This window comes from Xenopus tropicalis, chromosome 8 (assembly GCF_000004195.4).
Source record: "Xenopus tropicalis strain Nigerian chromosome 8, UCB_Xtro_10.0, whole genome shotgun sequence".
Classification (NCBI taxonomy): domain Eukaryota; kingdom Metazoa; phylum Chordata; class Amphibia; order Anura; family Pipidae; genus Xenopus; species Xenopus tropicalis.
In genome coordinates, this window is record NC_030684.2 from 38,259,597 (window position 1) to 38,276,449 (window position 16,853).

Sequence of the window (16,853 nt, forward strand, 5' to 3'; positions counted from 1 at the left end):
TGAGACTTGCGGCGGGAGTTTGAGTCAGGCAGAAGGAAGCCTGCGTTCCACTAGCTTTGCGGGAGCTGTAGGCTGTTGTAGGAAGAATGGGACTGTTGCTCAGTATGGACTCAATTCTAATCCCCGTACGGCTCTGCTGGGACGAAAACGTTGAGTAGAGAAAGCTGTGAAGGGGAGAGAAGAGACAAGCGCTCTAGTAATTCTCTTCCGGAATCTGCAGCTTTGTGACAGCAGTGGGCGGAAATCCAGGTGAGGGCAGCCCGTATTGAATACCCCAAACCTAAACGACTGAGCCAGTGTCGGACTGGGGGCCACCGGGGCTCTCCCCTCAGGGCCCCCCACCCCCAGTGTTGGGAGCAGGTTTTCTAGCACCCCAGGCAAGCCCCGCAGCTGGTGCCCCCACCAAGAAGATTTTAACAGCAAGTTTACACACTGCAAAAACAAATATATATTTTATATATAATTATTTTCCCTAAATCCCTTTCTTCTATCTCCTTTTATCCTTAGTATGCCACATATCTCTCATTTTCCCTGTACTAAGCATATTCGTTGTGTCTAGTATGATCTTAGTTTTTGTTTTGTTTTTTTTAAAGGAGAAGGAAAGGCTAAGTCACTTGGGAGGGGGCCAAAATGTTAGGGGGGAGCTACTGATCGGTTTTGCTACTGCAGAGCCGCACTACATGCTGGGTGATGGGCTAAGACTGCTGCCTGCTGTCAGAAACGTAGCACTTACGATTAGGTGCAGGCCAGCCGCCAGCTTCACTCACAGAGGGCTAAGTCCACTGATCACGTGAGCAGGGCCCACAGCTTGGACCATCTTGGACCGAGGTGCACAGTTAATTTAGTCAATCCGGCCCGAACAGTTTCTCTCCACAGCTAGAAGTGAGTGACGCTGGCTATGTTGAATCCACATCCCAAATCACTTGCTTGTGCTCCTGCTCGCATCACTTTCTGATTTGTGAAGCTGGGCGCCTGCCGGCAGCATATATTTCACCCAAACAGACCAGCTGGTACAGATGTTTTTAGTATGCTGACAGGATGTGCTGCGCCAAATTAACTAGAGGGGCCTAGGGGCCCACCTGTTTTTTTCCTGGTGTCCCGGCAGACCAGTCCAACCCTGGAAGCAGCTGAAGATTTACTTCTAGAGTATTGACTTGTTCATTGTCATATTGTGTAAATGGGTCTAATGTAAATTAATGAGAGACTGTGGCTTTTTCCTCTGTGTAATTATTTGCTCCTTGACTAGGCAGGGTTCAACGAGATACTGACACATTACTATAAATGACAGGAATAGCGTCGGTTCCATTTCCAAGTAAGGGAAACACTATGGGACAGATGTGAGTTTGAAATTTACAAGGCAAATCAGATTAAAGGTGGCCATTGAAGGCACCTGAGCAAAATCTACGTTCAGGGCTGAATCGGCAGGTGGAGGTAGCATTTCTATTGTTTCTACCTCCATATCTGATGATTTAGCCCTTGAACACCAGTGGAGGGTGGAAGCGACCATTCATGCGGCCAATGGTCACACGAAAGATCTGAATTGCTACGTGTATGGCCACCTTTAGTCTTTTGGGCAGATGAAGCAGTGGACCAAATTTATACAGCCTTGTGGTCAAATTATTAAACCTTTGCTAGAGTTTGGAGCCCTCGAGGAAGTAGTGTTCTAAATTTTGCTACTTCTCTAGGTGCTAATCACTAATTTAAATTGTATCCTAGATCAGCTGATGGGGAGGTAATTTCAATTTTGGGATTGGTATTTTTGCTACCTACAGGTAGAGACGTCTCTCTAAATGCTGCCTTTAGGAGTCAGGAAAGGGATTTATAGTAAAAAAAAGTTTAAAATAGTTTAGTCCTTTAATGAAATTACTATCTTATAATTTTTCTTTTGCCATCATGTCTTTTCAGTTCTACCAGTATTTTGCTTCACAAAGGCAATTAAGATGATTGTAGTGGTAGCAATGGTATGTATTTTGTTTTTTATTTAAAAGAAAATTATATTGTTTCATCTCAAAAGTCTTTAAAATATCATAATACTTGTGTCTAAACTAAATCTTGTTCCCTTATTTTCCAAAGAATTTTCTGCATATGAACAAGCAGCAGTGAATAGGGCTTGTACAATGAAGGATTTTGAAAAGTTAAGTTCATTTTGTAAAACTTCACTCCAGGTCAGCATAAAAAAGCCGCAACAGGTGATATTAAAATCGATCAACCTTTATTTGCACATCTAAAAAACACAGCTTGAGGTCTTACGCGTTTCGTGACAGTGCACTTCCTCAGAGGCCTCTTGACCTTTTGAAAAGGTAAGTTCATTTTGTAGGTATGCAGCTAAAAATTATTTAACATAGACATGTTTTCCTTTCCAGAATTTTTAAAATTTTCCATAAAAACAACTTAAGTATGCTTCCTAATCTACCATCTTATTACACACTAATGGTTTAGCTCAGTGAACAGAGCTTAAGCTAAACACATGTTTTTGATATTTTAATAAAGAAACATATATTATTTATTGTATTAAACAATATATTACTTTCATTTTCTAAGTAAATGTTGTTCCGAGTAGTAAAACAAATGACCATTTTTAGGCTTTTGATGCATATTAAAATACAATATAAAGTTGCATGTAGTTGTGTGGGTCAAAATATAATGAGACATACATTGTGCCCCCCCCCATAAAAAAAAAAAGTTTGCAGAATTATCCCAGGTTGTTTTTGTACAACAACACTGTAAATGTCATTGGGGGAAAGATTCCAGGGGGGGAAACAATTGCAGCAAATCTTGCTTGTTATTTTTCATAGACAGTGCAGCCTTCTCCAAGGGTATACTGAGCTTTTAACATTCCTAACTTGAGATAACTAAAGAAGTAAGTTCATCCATTACCATTTAATCCCTTCAAGGGTTATAACTGGTATTGTTGATGCTACAATCTTCCCCAGCCTAACTTTGTGGGTAGCACTGCTGCTTTGCAGTTCCACAGTGCAAAAACATACTGGCAGATTAGTTGGTTCCTTATAAAATTAACCCTACTGTGTGGAAATGTGATGGGGACCTTAGTCTGTATTCTCCTCCTAGGGCAAGGAATGCCGTGAATGATGTATAAATGTAGTACTCCAAACAAAAAGCATATTTTATTTTATTTCCTGGTATTTATATAGATATATACTCAGTCGTTAAATAATCAGTTTAGGCTTGCCACTTTGTGATTGTGAATAAAGCATTAGTTCTGTGTTGGTGTATGCCTCTTTGTCCTGGGTTATACAATGAAATACTTTTTTATTTTCCATATTCTCCCTTTTTGTGATGTCTCATACAACTTTCCACGCAAGTATTCAAAACCATGCAACATGCTTGATTGCATGTAGGTTGTTGCTAAGCAAGGTCAGAGGAAGCAGGCCAAGCCACATGCCAAGTATTTTATCATCTACTGCTATGAAGCTTAACCAGTTTAGTAGAAACTGGGGTGGTGGTGACTGCCGCAGTCTTGGCTTTTCCAAGTTTAATGCTTGGAGACCTGCACTAGACAGGCAAAAATAATTGGGCATGACCTCATGAGTGCACCATACAAGGTTTGACTTGGTCTGGAGTAAGTTACTAAAGCGTAGGTCTGTATTTCTGTCTAGTGCCTCCCTACACAACCAGACCTCTGAACTCCCTCCCCCTATTGGTGACCTTAATATGTGCAGTGTAGTTTGTGTACTTTACATGCGCTGATCAGGAAAGGAACAGGTACCCCTCTCCCCGCCTTAGCTTTGCCAGTGGATGTACCTGCAAGTATCTGGCGTGGGTAGGAACCCATAAGTGCCTATATATTAAAAAGGCACAGCTGAGGAGCGTACCCTTATTTACTCCTTGAAACCCCTAAATATTTAAAACTGTTGACCTCTGGCTTAAGGGTAAGGATAAGTTACTATTTCATAGTATAATAGTAAAGAAAACTTTTGCTATCTTTGTTTTGCCGTGTTCTTGGTTTATATATTTATTATGAATATAATGTTTCCTTTTACAGCAAATAGCTGACCTGAAAAAAGAGAACTTCAACTTAAAACTACGTATATATTTCTTGGAGGAACAAGTGCAGCAGAAGTGTGACAGCAGCAATGAAGATTTGTATAGAACGGTAGTTCATTCTTTTTTCCTTTTTGTTTAGTAGTTTTGAAAACTGTTTGTACTTTTTATAAATTTATTGGCCATTCTGAATTCAAAAAAGCACAACATTTAGTTCAGTAAGTCAAAAAAGTATGTCTGCAATACCTTTTTGCAATTTTTTAAACCCTGATTAGTTAATAGATATTACATTTAGAAGTGGATTCATAACCAAACCATGGTATTTTACTTATTTTGGCGGATGGGGTTTGGTTGTGCTTTAGGTGCTGTAAAAATACTGCGCTGATGCTACATAAATTTAGGTCGATTGTGGAATTAACTTACATATAGAGTAAGTATAGTAAAAAACATGCACCTCTGTCATTAAAGTTTCTTCCACGATCGACCTAAATTCATATAGCATCCATTGCCATTCCATTCTTGTTCCGACTCACGGTGTACTTGAATGTGAAACATCTGAAACCTGACTAGGTTCTGCTCTCTGGGCCTCTATGAGGCTGTTTTTCTAATGCCAGTTTCTCTCACCCCACTCCAGGCTTACCGTTTCAGTTTCTGAGTAAATTGAAGGTGGACCACATCACTAGTGCAGAAAGCACAATTGTGTTATCTGCACTAGAAGATATTCTGCTCACCATGCTGCCTCAAAGCTGCTTTCCCAATGCCAATCCCCCTATCTGGACTGAGGCCTAGCATTTCAAGTACACAGGGGCTCAACCAACCCACTAAATAGTGTCTATGGCATCTTACAGCAGCCATTGATCTAGAGATTGCCAGTCTTGGCCTGCTCTTACCCCACACTGGGCTTACCATTTTAGAAAGTGCAACTGTGTTTTCTTCACTATAAGAGTCAAATTTTGAGCTTTTTGCCAACAGATTGCTAAAAGATCTATCTAGATATGATATAAGCTAAGTATTTCAGTGAAATAATTTAGGAGAGTGGGTACCATGAGGCACTGGGATGCACCTATCCATTGTTTGGTATAGTATGTTTACTGCGTATTTTTGAATTGTTTGTTTGATGTTGAGCCAATAAATGGTCTGTTTATTTCACTGAAGTACTTTGTTATTTGATTGTACAGGTATAGGACCCATTATCCAGAATGCTCGGGACCAAGGGTATTCCGGATAAGGGGTCTTTCTGTAATTTGGATCTTCATACCTTAAGTCTACTGAAAAACCAATAAAACATTAATTAAACCCAATAGGATTGTTTTGCATCCAGTAAGGATTAATTATATCTTACTTGGGATCAAATACAAGGTACAGTTCTATTTTTACAGAGAAAAAAGAAATCAATTTTAAAAATCTGAATTACTTGATTAAAATGGAGTCTATGGGAGACAGGCTTTCCGTAATTTGGAGCTTTATGGATAATGGGTTTTCGGATAAGGGGTCCAATACCTGTATATTGTTTCAGGACCTATCACTGGGATATAACTTATAGATTCTCTTTTCTCAATCCACCATTAATATTAATTTGCTAGATAGATCTTTACCTTCAAAATACTTACAAAAACTATATATTTTCCAATGTATGTAATTTTTGCATTTAGTTAACAATATATTTGCTGGAAAGGTGGCATGGACAAGAACATTATCAATAAACTTTCTGCCCAAACCAGAGGGATTGGCAACGCCCTGGCTGTAAAAGATCCTGCCTGTAGATTTGTGATGTTGCAAGTTCAACCCAGCAGCACACGCATCAGTCTACTGTGCATTCTTCCCTTTTGCATACCCTTGATCTGACTTGATTGGCTGTCACGATTCAGCCAATGATATGCAAATAAAGGAGGAAGACAAGCAAGGAAGAAGCATGTGCAGTGGTGATCATGTGGTCAGGTTGGTGGGGGACGTCCCTGGCTGCCTTGCAGGGAGAGGGAATCTAAAAGTCAGTTCTATCTAAATATTTAATAAAACATTATTTTCTGTTAATGACAACAAATTGCAAATATTATTTAGAAATGTTTTATCATCAAATAGTTTTTAACTCTGTGTGCACTCAGGCTTGTGAAACACTGTGCCAGGTGATATTATGGAAGTTCCCTCAATGCCTTTTCCAGGTTTTTGTTATTTTAAAGTAAAGATTTTTTTTACCTTTTACTGTTACTATTAATTAGCTAAGTTAAAGGCAAACTGAGCGCTGTATACAAATCCTTCTGTTTGTATACAAATAATGGCTTTTTATTGTTTATAGCAGCTGGTCAACTCCAGAATGTGGGTTTTAGACCCCAGCAGCCAAGAAAATATTGCTCTGGGTTTACAATTTCATTGCCTTTATTATTTATCTCTTCATTAAGGCTCTCCTCTATTCACATTCCTGTCTCTCTTTCAAACCACTGTCTGGTTGCTAGGCTAAATTGAACCCTAACAACCAGATAGCTGCCAAAATTCCAAACTGGAGAGCTTCTAAACAAGCAACTAAATAATTCAAAAGCCACAAATAAAAAATGAAGACCAATTGCAAATTGTCTCAGAGAAGAACTCTCTATATTATACTTTAATTTAAAGGTGAACTATGCCTTTAAAGGAGAAGGAAAGGTATAATCACTGGGGGGGTGCCAACATTTTAGCCCCCCCCCAGTAATTGTGTTTATTTACCTGATACCCCAAGCCGGTGCTCTTGTTAGCAGAAAAACGCACTGGCCCAGGATACCTGTAGGTGAGCCCCCTTGTATGCCCCCTTCCGTGATCAAGGGTGGCATACTGGGGCAAGATCAAAGGGGGCATACTGGGGCAAGATCAAGGGGGGCATACTGGGGCAAGATCAAGAGGACGTACTCTGGCAAGATCAAGGGGACATACTCTGGCAAGATCAAGGGGGCATATGGGGGCAAGATCAAGGGTGGCATACTGGGGCAAGATCAAGGGGAAATACTGGGGCAAGATCAAGGCGGCATTCTGGGGCAAGATCAAGGGACGTACTGGGGCAAGATCAAGGGGGCATACTGGGGCAAGATCAAGGGGGCTTTACTGGGGCAAGATCAAGGGGGCATACTGGGGCAAGATCAAGAGGACGTACTCTGGCAAGATCAAGGGGACGTACTCTGGCAAAATTAAGGGGGCATACTGCGGCAAGATCAAGGGGGCACACTGGAGCAAAATCAAGGGGCCACACTGGAGCAAGATCAAGGGGCCACACTGGGGCAAGATCAAGGGGACATACTCTGGCAAGATCAAGGGGGCATATGGAGGCAAGATCAAGGGGACATACAGGGGCAAGATCAAGGGGCGATACTGGGGCAAGATCAAGGGGGCATACTGGGGCAAGATCAATGGGAGCATACTGGGGCAAAATCAAGGGGGCATACTGGGGCAAGATCAAGGGGACCTACTCTGGCAAGATCAAGGGGACCTACTCTGGCAAGATCAAGGGGACATACTGGGGCAAGATCAAGGCGGCATTCTGAGGCAAGATCAAGGGGACGTACTGGGGCAAGATCAAGGGGGCATACTGGGGCAAGATCAAGGGGACAAAATGGTGCAAGATCAAGGGGACATACTGGGGCAAGATCAAGGGTGGCATACTTGGGCAAGATCAAGGGGGGCATACTGGGGCAAGATCAAGGGGACATACCGTGGCAAGATCAAGGGGGGAATACTGGGGCAAGATCAAGGGGACATACTGGGGCAAGATCAAGGGGCTTTACTGGGGCAAGATCAAGGGGCTTTACTGGGGCAAGATCAAGGGGGCATACTGGGGCAAGATCAATGGGGGCATACTGGGGCAAGATCAATGGGGGCATACTGGGGCAAGATCAAGGGGGCATACTGGGGCAAGATCAAGGGGACGTACTGGGGCAAGATCAAGGGGACGTACTGGGGCAAGATCAAGGGGACGTACTGGGGCAAGATCAAGGGGGCATACTGGGGCAAGATCAAGGGGACATACTCTGGCAAGATCAAGGGGGCATATGGGGGCAAGATCAAGGGTGGCATACTGGGGCAAGATCAAGGGGACATAGTGGGGCAAGATCAAGGCGGCATTCTGGGGCAAGATCAAGGGACGTACTGGGGCAAGATCAAGGGGGCTTTACTGGGGCAAGATCAAGGGGGCATACTGGGGCAAGATCAAGAGGACGTACTCTGGCAAGATCAAGGGGACGTACTCTGGCAAAATTAAGGGGGCATACTGCGGCAAGATCAAGGGGGCACACTGGAGCAAAATCAAGGGGCCACACTGGAGCAAGATCAAGGGGCCACACTGGGGCAAGATCAAGGGGACATACTCTGGCAAGATCAAGGGGGCATATGGGGGCAAGATCAAGGGGACATACAGGGGCAAGATCAAGGGGCGATACTGGGGCAAGATCAAGGGGGCATACTGGGGCAAGATCAATGGGAGCATACTGGGGCAAAATCAAGGGGGCATACTGGGGCAAGATCAAGGGGACCTACTCTGGCAAGATCAAGGGGACATACTGGGGCAAGATCAAGGCGGCATTCTGAGGCAAGATCAAGGGGACGTACTGGGGCAAGATCAAGGGGGCATACTGGGGCAAGATCAAGGGGACAAAATGGTGCAAGATCAAGGGGACATACTGGGGCAAGATCAAGGGTGGCATACTTGGGCAAGATCAAGGGGGGCATACTGGGGCAAGATCAAGGGGACATACCGTGGCAAGATCAAGGGGGGAATACTGGGGCAAGATCAAGGGGACATACTGGGGCAAGATCAAGGGGCTTTACTGGGGCAAGATCAAGGGGCTTTACTGGGGCAAGATCAAGGGGGCATACTGGGGCAAGATCAATGGGGGCATACTGGGGCAAGATCAAGGGGACATACTGGGGCAAGATCAAGGGGACGTACTGGGGCAAGATCAAGGGGACATACTGGGGCAAGATCAAGGGGACGTACTGGGGCAAGATCAAGGGGGCATACTGGGGCAAGATCAAGGGGACAAAATGGGGCAAGATCAAGGGTGGCATACTGGGGCAAGATCAAGGGGGGCATACTGGGGCAAGATCAAGGGGACATACCGTGGCAAGATTAAGGGGCGAATACTGGGGCAAGATCAAGGGGACATACTGGGGCAAGATCAAGCGGCTTTACTGGGGCAAGATCAAGGGGGCATACTGGGGCAAGATCAAGGGAGGATACTGGGGCAAGATCAAGAGGACGTTCTCTGGCGAGATCAAGGGGACGTACTCTGGCAAGATTAAGGGGGCACACTGGGGCAAGATCAAGGGGCCACACTGGGGCAAGATCAAGGGGACATACTCTGGCAAGATCAAGGGGGCATATGGGGGCAAGATCAAGGGGGCATACTGGGGCAAAATCAAGGGGGCATACTGGGGCAAGATCAAGGGGACGTACTGGGGCAAGATCAAGGGTGCATACTGGGGCAAGATCAAGGGGGCATACTGGGGCAAGATCAAGGGGACATGCTGGGGCAAGATCAAGGGGTGCATTCTGGGGCAAGATCAAGGGGACATACTGGGGCAAGATCAAGGGGACATACTGGGGCAAGATCAAGGGGACATACTGGGGCAAGATCAAGGGGACATATTGGGGCAAGATCAAGGGGACAAACTGGTGCAAAATCAAGGGGGGGCATACTGGGGCAAGATCAAGGGGGGCATACAGGGCAAAATCAAGGGGACATACTGGGGCAAGATCAAGGGGGCATACTGGGGCAAGATCAAGGGGACAAACTGGTGCAAGATCAAGGGGACATACTGGGGCAAGATCAAGGGGCTTTACTGGGGCAAGATCAAGGAGACATACTGGGGCAAGATCAAGGGAGCATACTGGGGCAAGATCAAGAGGACGTACTCTGGCAAGATCAAGGGGATGTACCCTGGCAAGATCAAGGGGGGCATACTGGGGCAAGATCAAGGGGGCACACTGGGGCAAGATCAAGGGGGTACACTGGGGCAAGATCAAGGGGGCACACTGGGGCAAGATCATGGGAACATACTCTGGCAAGATCAAGGGGACATACGGGGGCAAGATCAAGGGGCGATACTGGGGCAAGATCAAGGGGACATACTTGGGGAAGATCAAGGGGGCATACTGGGGCAAGAGTTTTTCTTGAAAAAAGTTTGCCCACCCCTGGTATAGGGGCTAATGGCTGGTACTCAGTGCTGTGGAACACAGGAGAACAACATCGTAAGGGGGCACAGATCGAACCGCTCATCAGTTCGAGCCCATATCCACCAAACTGGAGTGAGGCTTTTGTAAATGGTACTCAGAGCTCGGAGAGTTCTTACATGTGTATATGTTTGTTTACATGGGTCACAAGACTGGCTGGGCTTGTGGGATGTGGTTATGCAAAGGAGGAACAATGTATTTTTTTGGCTGGGCCTGCCACCTACTTGGCCAGTGGGCTAATATGGTGATAGGGCCCTGATAACTTAGTAGTATGGGGCACCATGATTACTGATGGCAGCCCTGCATATGAGAGGAAGATTCAAATTATGGTGAATTAAGATGAAATTATTGGATGGGATAGCTTATGTTGTGTGTGTACAGTTCTCTGTATATTTGTATGTATAAATGTGGGACTAGGCTGGCATATTGGGACCTGTCATTAGAAATAAATAAAAATTTATTTTCTATTGTGTTTGTCAAGCAAAATAAACTTCACTTACACTATATAAATAATATAAACTTTGTTTCCTTCAGTCTTGGAATTACACAATCACAGCAAGCAGGCATAGGGGCAGGGCAAGGAATATATGATTGACAGCTGGGATTTTTAAATGCGTTTATAATGGGTGTCCAGAAACATATTGGGAGTTTTAATCAATTTTTTTATCACTTATTTAGCCAATAGCAGTTTAATAATTCATTTATTCATTCATGTTTATTTGCTTAAAGAATGCTAATGAGGCTTTTTATATCTAGTGGGGGCTGGAGCAAAACTGGGGCTCTTGCAGTGACATGCTAATCCCCATGCCATGCTAATGATACTGATATTGGGGATAATAGCTCACAATATCACGTTAGGGATTGCCAGTAAATAGAATTATTTTTAGATTCTTTTGCCAAGTCTGTGGCAGCTATATACCAAGCTATATACATATATATAGTAATTACCGCCACGTTCATGATGGTGGTCGCTCAAGGCTTCCCCAATAGGTGTATGATTGGCCAGAGCTGGCTGGGAGGGCTCATTGGTGCTGAATACAACTACAGGTATTGGACCTGTTATTCAGAATGCTCGGATCACCAAACTTTAGATTTAGTATAAAACCATTAAAACATTAAATAAACCCAATAGGATTGTTGGGATGAAGTACAAGGTACTGTTTCATTATTACAGAGTTAAAGCAAATCATTTTTTAAAAATGGGAATTACTTAAAATGGAGTCTATATGAAATAGCATTCTTGTAATTCAGAGCTTTCTGTATAACAGGTTTCCAGATAGCGGATCTTCTACCTGTATAAGGAAGTGCAAGGAGTGTCTTTAGCAGTATCTTAAACAGACTGAGTCAGTAAAAGTAATATTTATTTTCATTTTAGTGCGGCTGAACTTGTGGTTGTAGATGAGCCGTAAAGCGGCACCACTATTTAAAGGCAATTGCCTTAATGTGCCCTTGCATTGTTTTTCTGCTGCTCGTGAGTGCATTCAGTATGTTACCACATTCCGAGCATCGCTTCTTACTATATATGTTGTAACGGACTGACTTCTCTGTCAAAAGATTTCTCTATGTCTGGAATTCCTGTGCCACAGACATGCAGCTTTCTGTTCTCTCCTCTCTCCTGCAACCCCCTCCCTCAAGAATGCTAAGAACTCACTCCCCCCCTTAGGAATGCGGATCTGAGCCAATCAGGAGGAAGCTGACTCATAGTCTTACTAACTGAGCATGTTCAGTTTGGTCTCTGTGTCTGTGCAGAAGTGAGGCATTATGGGAACTTTCTTTACACAGCTCAGCATTTTTTCTTCCTGTTTGGCTTCTGATCTTCTGAACAGGTGAAATATGGGGAGACTTAAGGGCACTGTTGAGAGAACTGAAAGTATGCCTGCAGCTTGAGATTAACTCTTTATTAGCCTTTCCTTTTCCTTTAAAGGATGATCCCCCTCCCCTCTCAAGGGTCAGCTTCTTCTTTTCCAGATATGCTGTTGCCAAAACAGATATAGGAGCCGTTATCCAGAATGCTCGGGACCAAGGGTATTACGGTTAAGCGGTCTTTCCGTAATTTGGATCCCCATACCTAAAGTCTACTAAAAAATCAATAAGACATTAATGAAAGCCAATAGGGTTGTTTTAATTAATTATTAATTATATCTTAGTGGGGATCAATTACAAGGTACTTTTTTTTATTACTACAGAGGAAAAGGAAATCAGTTTTACTGTAGAATTCTGAATTATTTGAAGAAAATGGAGTCTATGGGAGACGGGCTTTCCGTAATTCAGAGCTTTCTGCATAACGGGTTTCCGGGTATGGGATCCCATACCTTTTCTATTGTAAGTCCTACGATTGTTGTCTGTAAATTAATGGCCAGAACATTAAATGTTAAATCTTTGCGTTATTTTAGTTAGTTGCATTAAACCGTACAATCAATATCCGTTGTACAACAACTAAAATCTGAACGTGTATGGCCAGCTATAGACTGGGTTCCAGTTAAAGAAATAAATGGCAATAATGATACCAGCATTAAGAGCAACAGAACGTATTCATATACCATTAAAATATTATTCATTAATCATACGTATAAAATATATACAGTGGAATATAATAAAATTCTGAACTGAAAAAATTCAAGTTAAAAAATTCACAATCTCTATCCTACTTTCATATGAGGGGCAAAGGCTTCGCAAAAGGTATTTTAAATTCGCACAAAGGCAAATTTGTTTGCAACGGGAATTTTTAGGCCCACTGCGACCATTTTTTCCGTTAACAAGCTATGTTACATTCCCCCCCAAAAATGAGTGAATGTTTCTTGTAACTAATAACTAAATGCTGCATTCTCTGTTTCCAGCAGATGGCAGTACATACACAGATGTCTAGATCTTACAGAAAACCAGCGGTGTAACTAAAAGTACAAGGGCCCTACAGCAAAATCTTTCCAGAGGCCTCGTAACCCCAGGAAGATTCCCTTATCCCAAACAGAAATTAATTTAGTGTTTAACTGGGCCCCTTTAGGCTCGTACACATGGGCGGTTTTTGTTATGTGTTTGACGCGCATGTTTGATGCACCTAAACACATTCGCTAATTGATCCCATTATATTCTGCCTGGCTGTATGAGCGTTCAGTTGTGTTTAACTTTATTTACATGTCATCGTTTTTATTTAGACACAACATACTGCATTCTCTTGCACTTGACCCAATTTATAAATCAGTAGAATAGAAGGTTGCGTTTGGAACTGACAGAAACATGCCTTGCTACGTTTGTAAACGCATTAAAAAATGCTCTGTGTTTACAAGCCCTTACACTCCGGGACCCCTATTGTTATGGCCCTGATAAAAAAAAAAACATTACACCTTGGCGGCTCAGTTATTAACAATGGGCCATTTTGCCTCAGTGCAGCAGCTCATATATAGAGGCACAACAGTTAATAACACCAGGAAAATCCTTCATTCTCTAGGAGTTGTACATAAAGCCCCCATCACTGCCCTGTGGAAATTTGGGTAGTGTTGCCATCGCGACTGACAATTTAGCAGCTATGCCACATACACAGAGTTCAGATCTCTATCGAAAGTGTGTGTGTCCTTGCATCTGCTCATATACAGTATTTGTACAGGTTTGAAACCTCTCCAGAATGGTCGATACCTGGGGTTTTCCAGGTTAAGGGGTCTTTCTGTTATATGGATCGCCATACTTTGTCTACAAAAAAATCTTTTAACATAGGATTGTTTTGCCTCCAATAAAGGTTAATTATGTCTTAGCTTTGATCAAGTACAAAGTACTGTTTTATTAGTACAGAGAAAAAGGAAATATGTTTAAAATGTTTTGAATTAATTAAAATGGAGTCCATGGGAGATGGCCTTCCCGTAATTCGGAGATTTCTGAATAACAGGATTGCAGATAATGAATCCCCTACCTGTGTCGCATTTGACAATGTGTTTTTCTCTTCCGAAATGTCGGTATTCATTGCTCGGAATACTGGGTTCATATGTACTCGTCTTCCCATATGATTCTCCACTAGGGATATATGATTCTTGGCCACAGTGTGTAACTCACCTTTGGATTTAAATAAATACTTACTCGAATCGAGCCTGGCCCCAAAGTTCCCCCTGGACCTGACTAGAACCATTCCCATTCACTCAGGATATTAACCAGACAGCTTTTATTGAGGTATACATTAATACAGAGTATTACAATACATAGTATAATAATAACTCATATGAGCTGAAAGTTGGTGAGGACGTTTGGTGAGGAGGGGAACAAATTGAAGTACAAAAATGTTGCTATTTAACCATTTCTTTCTACGTGGGGCTGATCCAATGGCATCCAGTCATCATGGTTGTTTGTGAGGAGGGAACAGCACCAGCCCGGGGTAGCTGCCGGCGCTTCCTTCCTTCTGTTTCGCTGCGCGCGCATGCGCAGTAGAGTGAAAAGCCGAACTTAAACATTAAAGTCGGCTTTTCACTCTACTGCGCATGCGCCCACCGCTGGCATTCCGGAAAAGGAAGCCAGAACACGGAAACGATCCGCTCCAGGTGCCCCGGGCTGGTGCTGTTTTCTCCCAACAGGGGCACCAGCCCGGGGTACGAGGTAAGCGGTTAAAGTCACTTGGGGGTGCCTAACATTTTGGCACCCCCAAGTGACTTTACCTTTCGTTTCCCTTTAAGTGTCTCACTGTCTTAGCACATTGACCTGTATGGTATTTGTGTAGTTGGTTATTCTAAGACTATTTGTCACTTTCTTAACCTTGCACTAGAAATACCTGTGCCGGGAGAAATCTGATACATTCCTTATTCTGTATAAACATTCTAAGACCCAAGCAAATAGAATGGCCTATACCCTTGAAGTCACTAGGAATACCTGTGCCTGGAGACATCTGATACATTCCTTATTCTGTATAAACATTCTAAGACCCAAGCAAATAGAATGGCCTATACCCTTGAAGTCACTAGGAATACCTGTGCCTGGAGACATCTGATACATTCCTTATTCTGTATAAACATTCTAAGACCCAAGCAAATAGAATGGCCTATACCCATGAAGTCACTAGGAATACCTGTGCCCAGAGACTTCGGATACATTCATTATTTTGTATAAACATTCTAAGACCCAAGCAAATAGAATGGCCTATACCCATGAAGTCACTAGGAATACCTGTGCCCAGAGACTTCGGATACATTCATTATTTTGTATAAACATTCTAAGACCCAAGCAAATAGAATGGCCTATACCCATGAAGTCACTAGGAATACCTGTGCCCGGAGACTTCGGATACATTCATTATTTTGTATAAACATTCTAAGACCCAAGCAAATAGAATGGCCTATACCCATGAAGTCACTAGGAATACCTGTGCCTGGAGACATCTGATACATTCCTTATTCTGTATAAACATTCTAAGACCCAAGCAAATAGAATGGCCTATACCCATGAAGTCACTAGGAATACCTGTGCCCGGAGACATCTGATACATTCCATGTTCCATATAAACATTCTAAGACCCAAGCAAATAGTGTCAAGACTTCTGGTCTTGATGTCTAAAATCATCCTGTGATATCAGTTGTTCTGTGCCTGTGTCCTGTTTTAAATCTTTGTTCTTTGATAATACTTAATATTAACGTGTTTATAGCATAAACCTAAAACACCAATATCTACAACCTGTACTTGTAATAATATAATAAATACTAATAGGGAGGCAAATAATTAAAAAACTGAAAAATAAAAATGTAAGACCAGTTAAAAAGTTGCAAAGAATTGTCCATTAATAGATAAATTAAAAGTTACCCTGAAGGTTAACCCCCCCTTTACAAAATACAGTGTAGCGCACCTAAACTGCTCTGGGGATACGTGGGAACTAGCAGCACCCATACACCCATCATTGCTGGTAAGTCAGAAATAGCAGGGCGAGGGAATGAATCCCGGTACTTTTATTATGTTTATAACTTGGCATTTTTAGTGGTTAAAGTAGTTTAATATTTTATTACAAAAAGACTGATAGAATGATACACTAACGTTCATTACATATAACAGATCAAACATACCTATCATTCTGCATTAGTAGCATTTTAACCAGTATTGGGAATTTCTTAATAACCCCATGCATGTACAGGTATGGCATCCGTTATCCAGATACGGAAACCTGTTATCCAGAAAGCTCCAAATTTTGGGAAGGCCATTTCCCATTCACTCCATTATACTCAGATGATTCAGTTTTTTAAGAAAATATTCCCTTTTTCTCTGTAATAATAAAACAGTACCTTGTATGTGATCCTAACTAAGATACAAATAATGCTTATTGGAGGCAAAACAATCCTTTTGGGTTTATTTAATATTTAATTGATTTCTTAGTAGACTTAACATATGGATTTCCAAATTATGGAAAGATTCCTTAAACGGAAAACCACAGGTCCCAAGAATTCTGGATAACAGGTCCTGTACCTGTAGTAAAGCTACTTAGTTCTTAAATACTTTTTTATCCCAAACCTTTATTATTATGCATAGTTACATAGGGTTGAAAAAAGACCAGTGTCCATCAAGTTCAACCCATCCAAGTAAACCCAGCACACCTAACCCACACCTACCAATCTATACACTCACATACATAAACTATAAATACAACCACTAGTACTAACTGTAGATATTAGTATCACAATAGCCTTGGATATTCTGGTTGTTC

The 16,853-nt window shown here is 42.4% G+C and overlaps 1 protein-coding gene across 1 annotated transcript in view; it reads left to right on the top strand.

Annotated features, from left to right (window-relative positions):
* The first annotated feature begins 32 nt into the window (after positions 1-32).
* The window catches only part of cdk5rap2 (CDK5 regulatory subunit associated protein 2), a 280,021-nt gene continuing 263,200 nt past the window's right edge, over positions 33-16,853 (top strand). Inside the window, 1 exon segment of the mRNA NM_001045664.1 lies at positions 33-249. The gene's annotated coding sequence lies outside the window, so the exon portion shown is untranslated.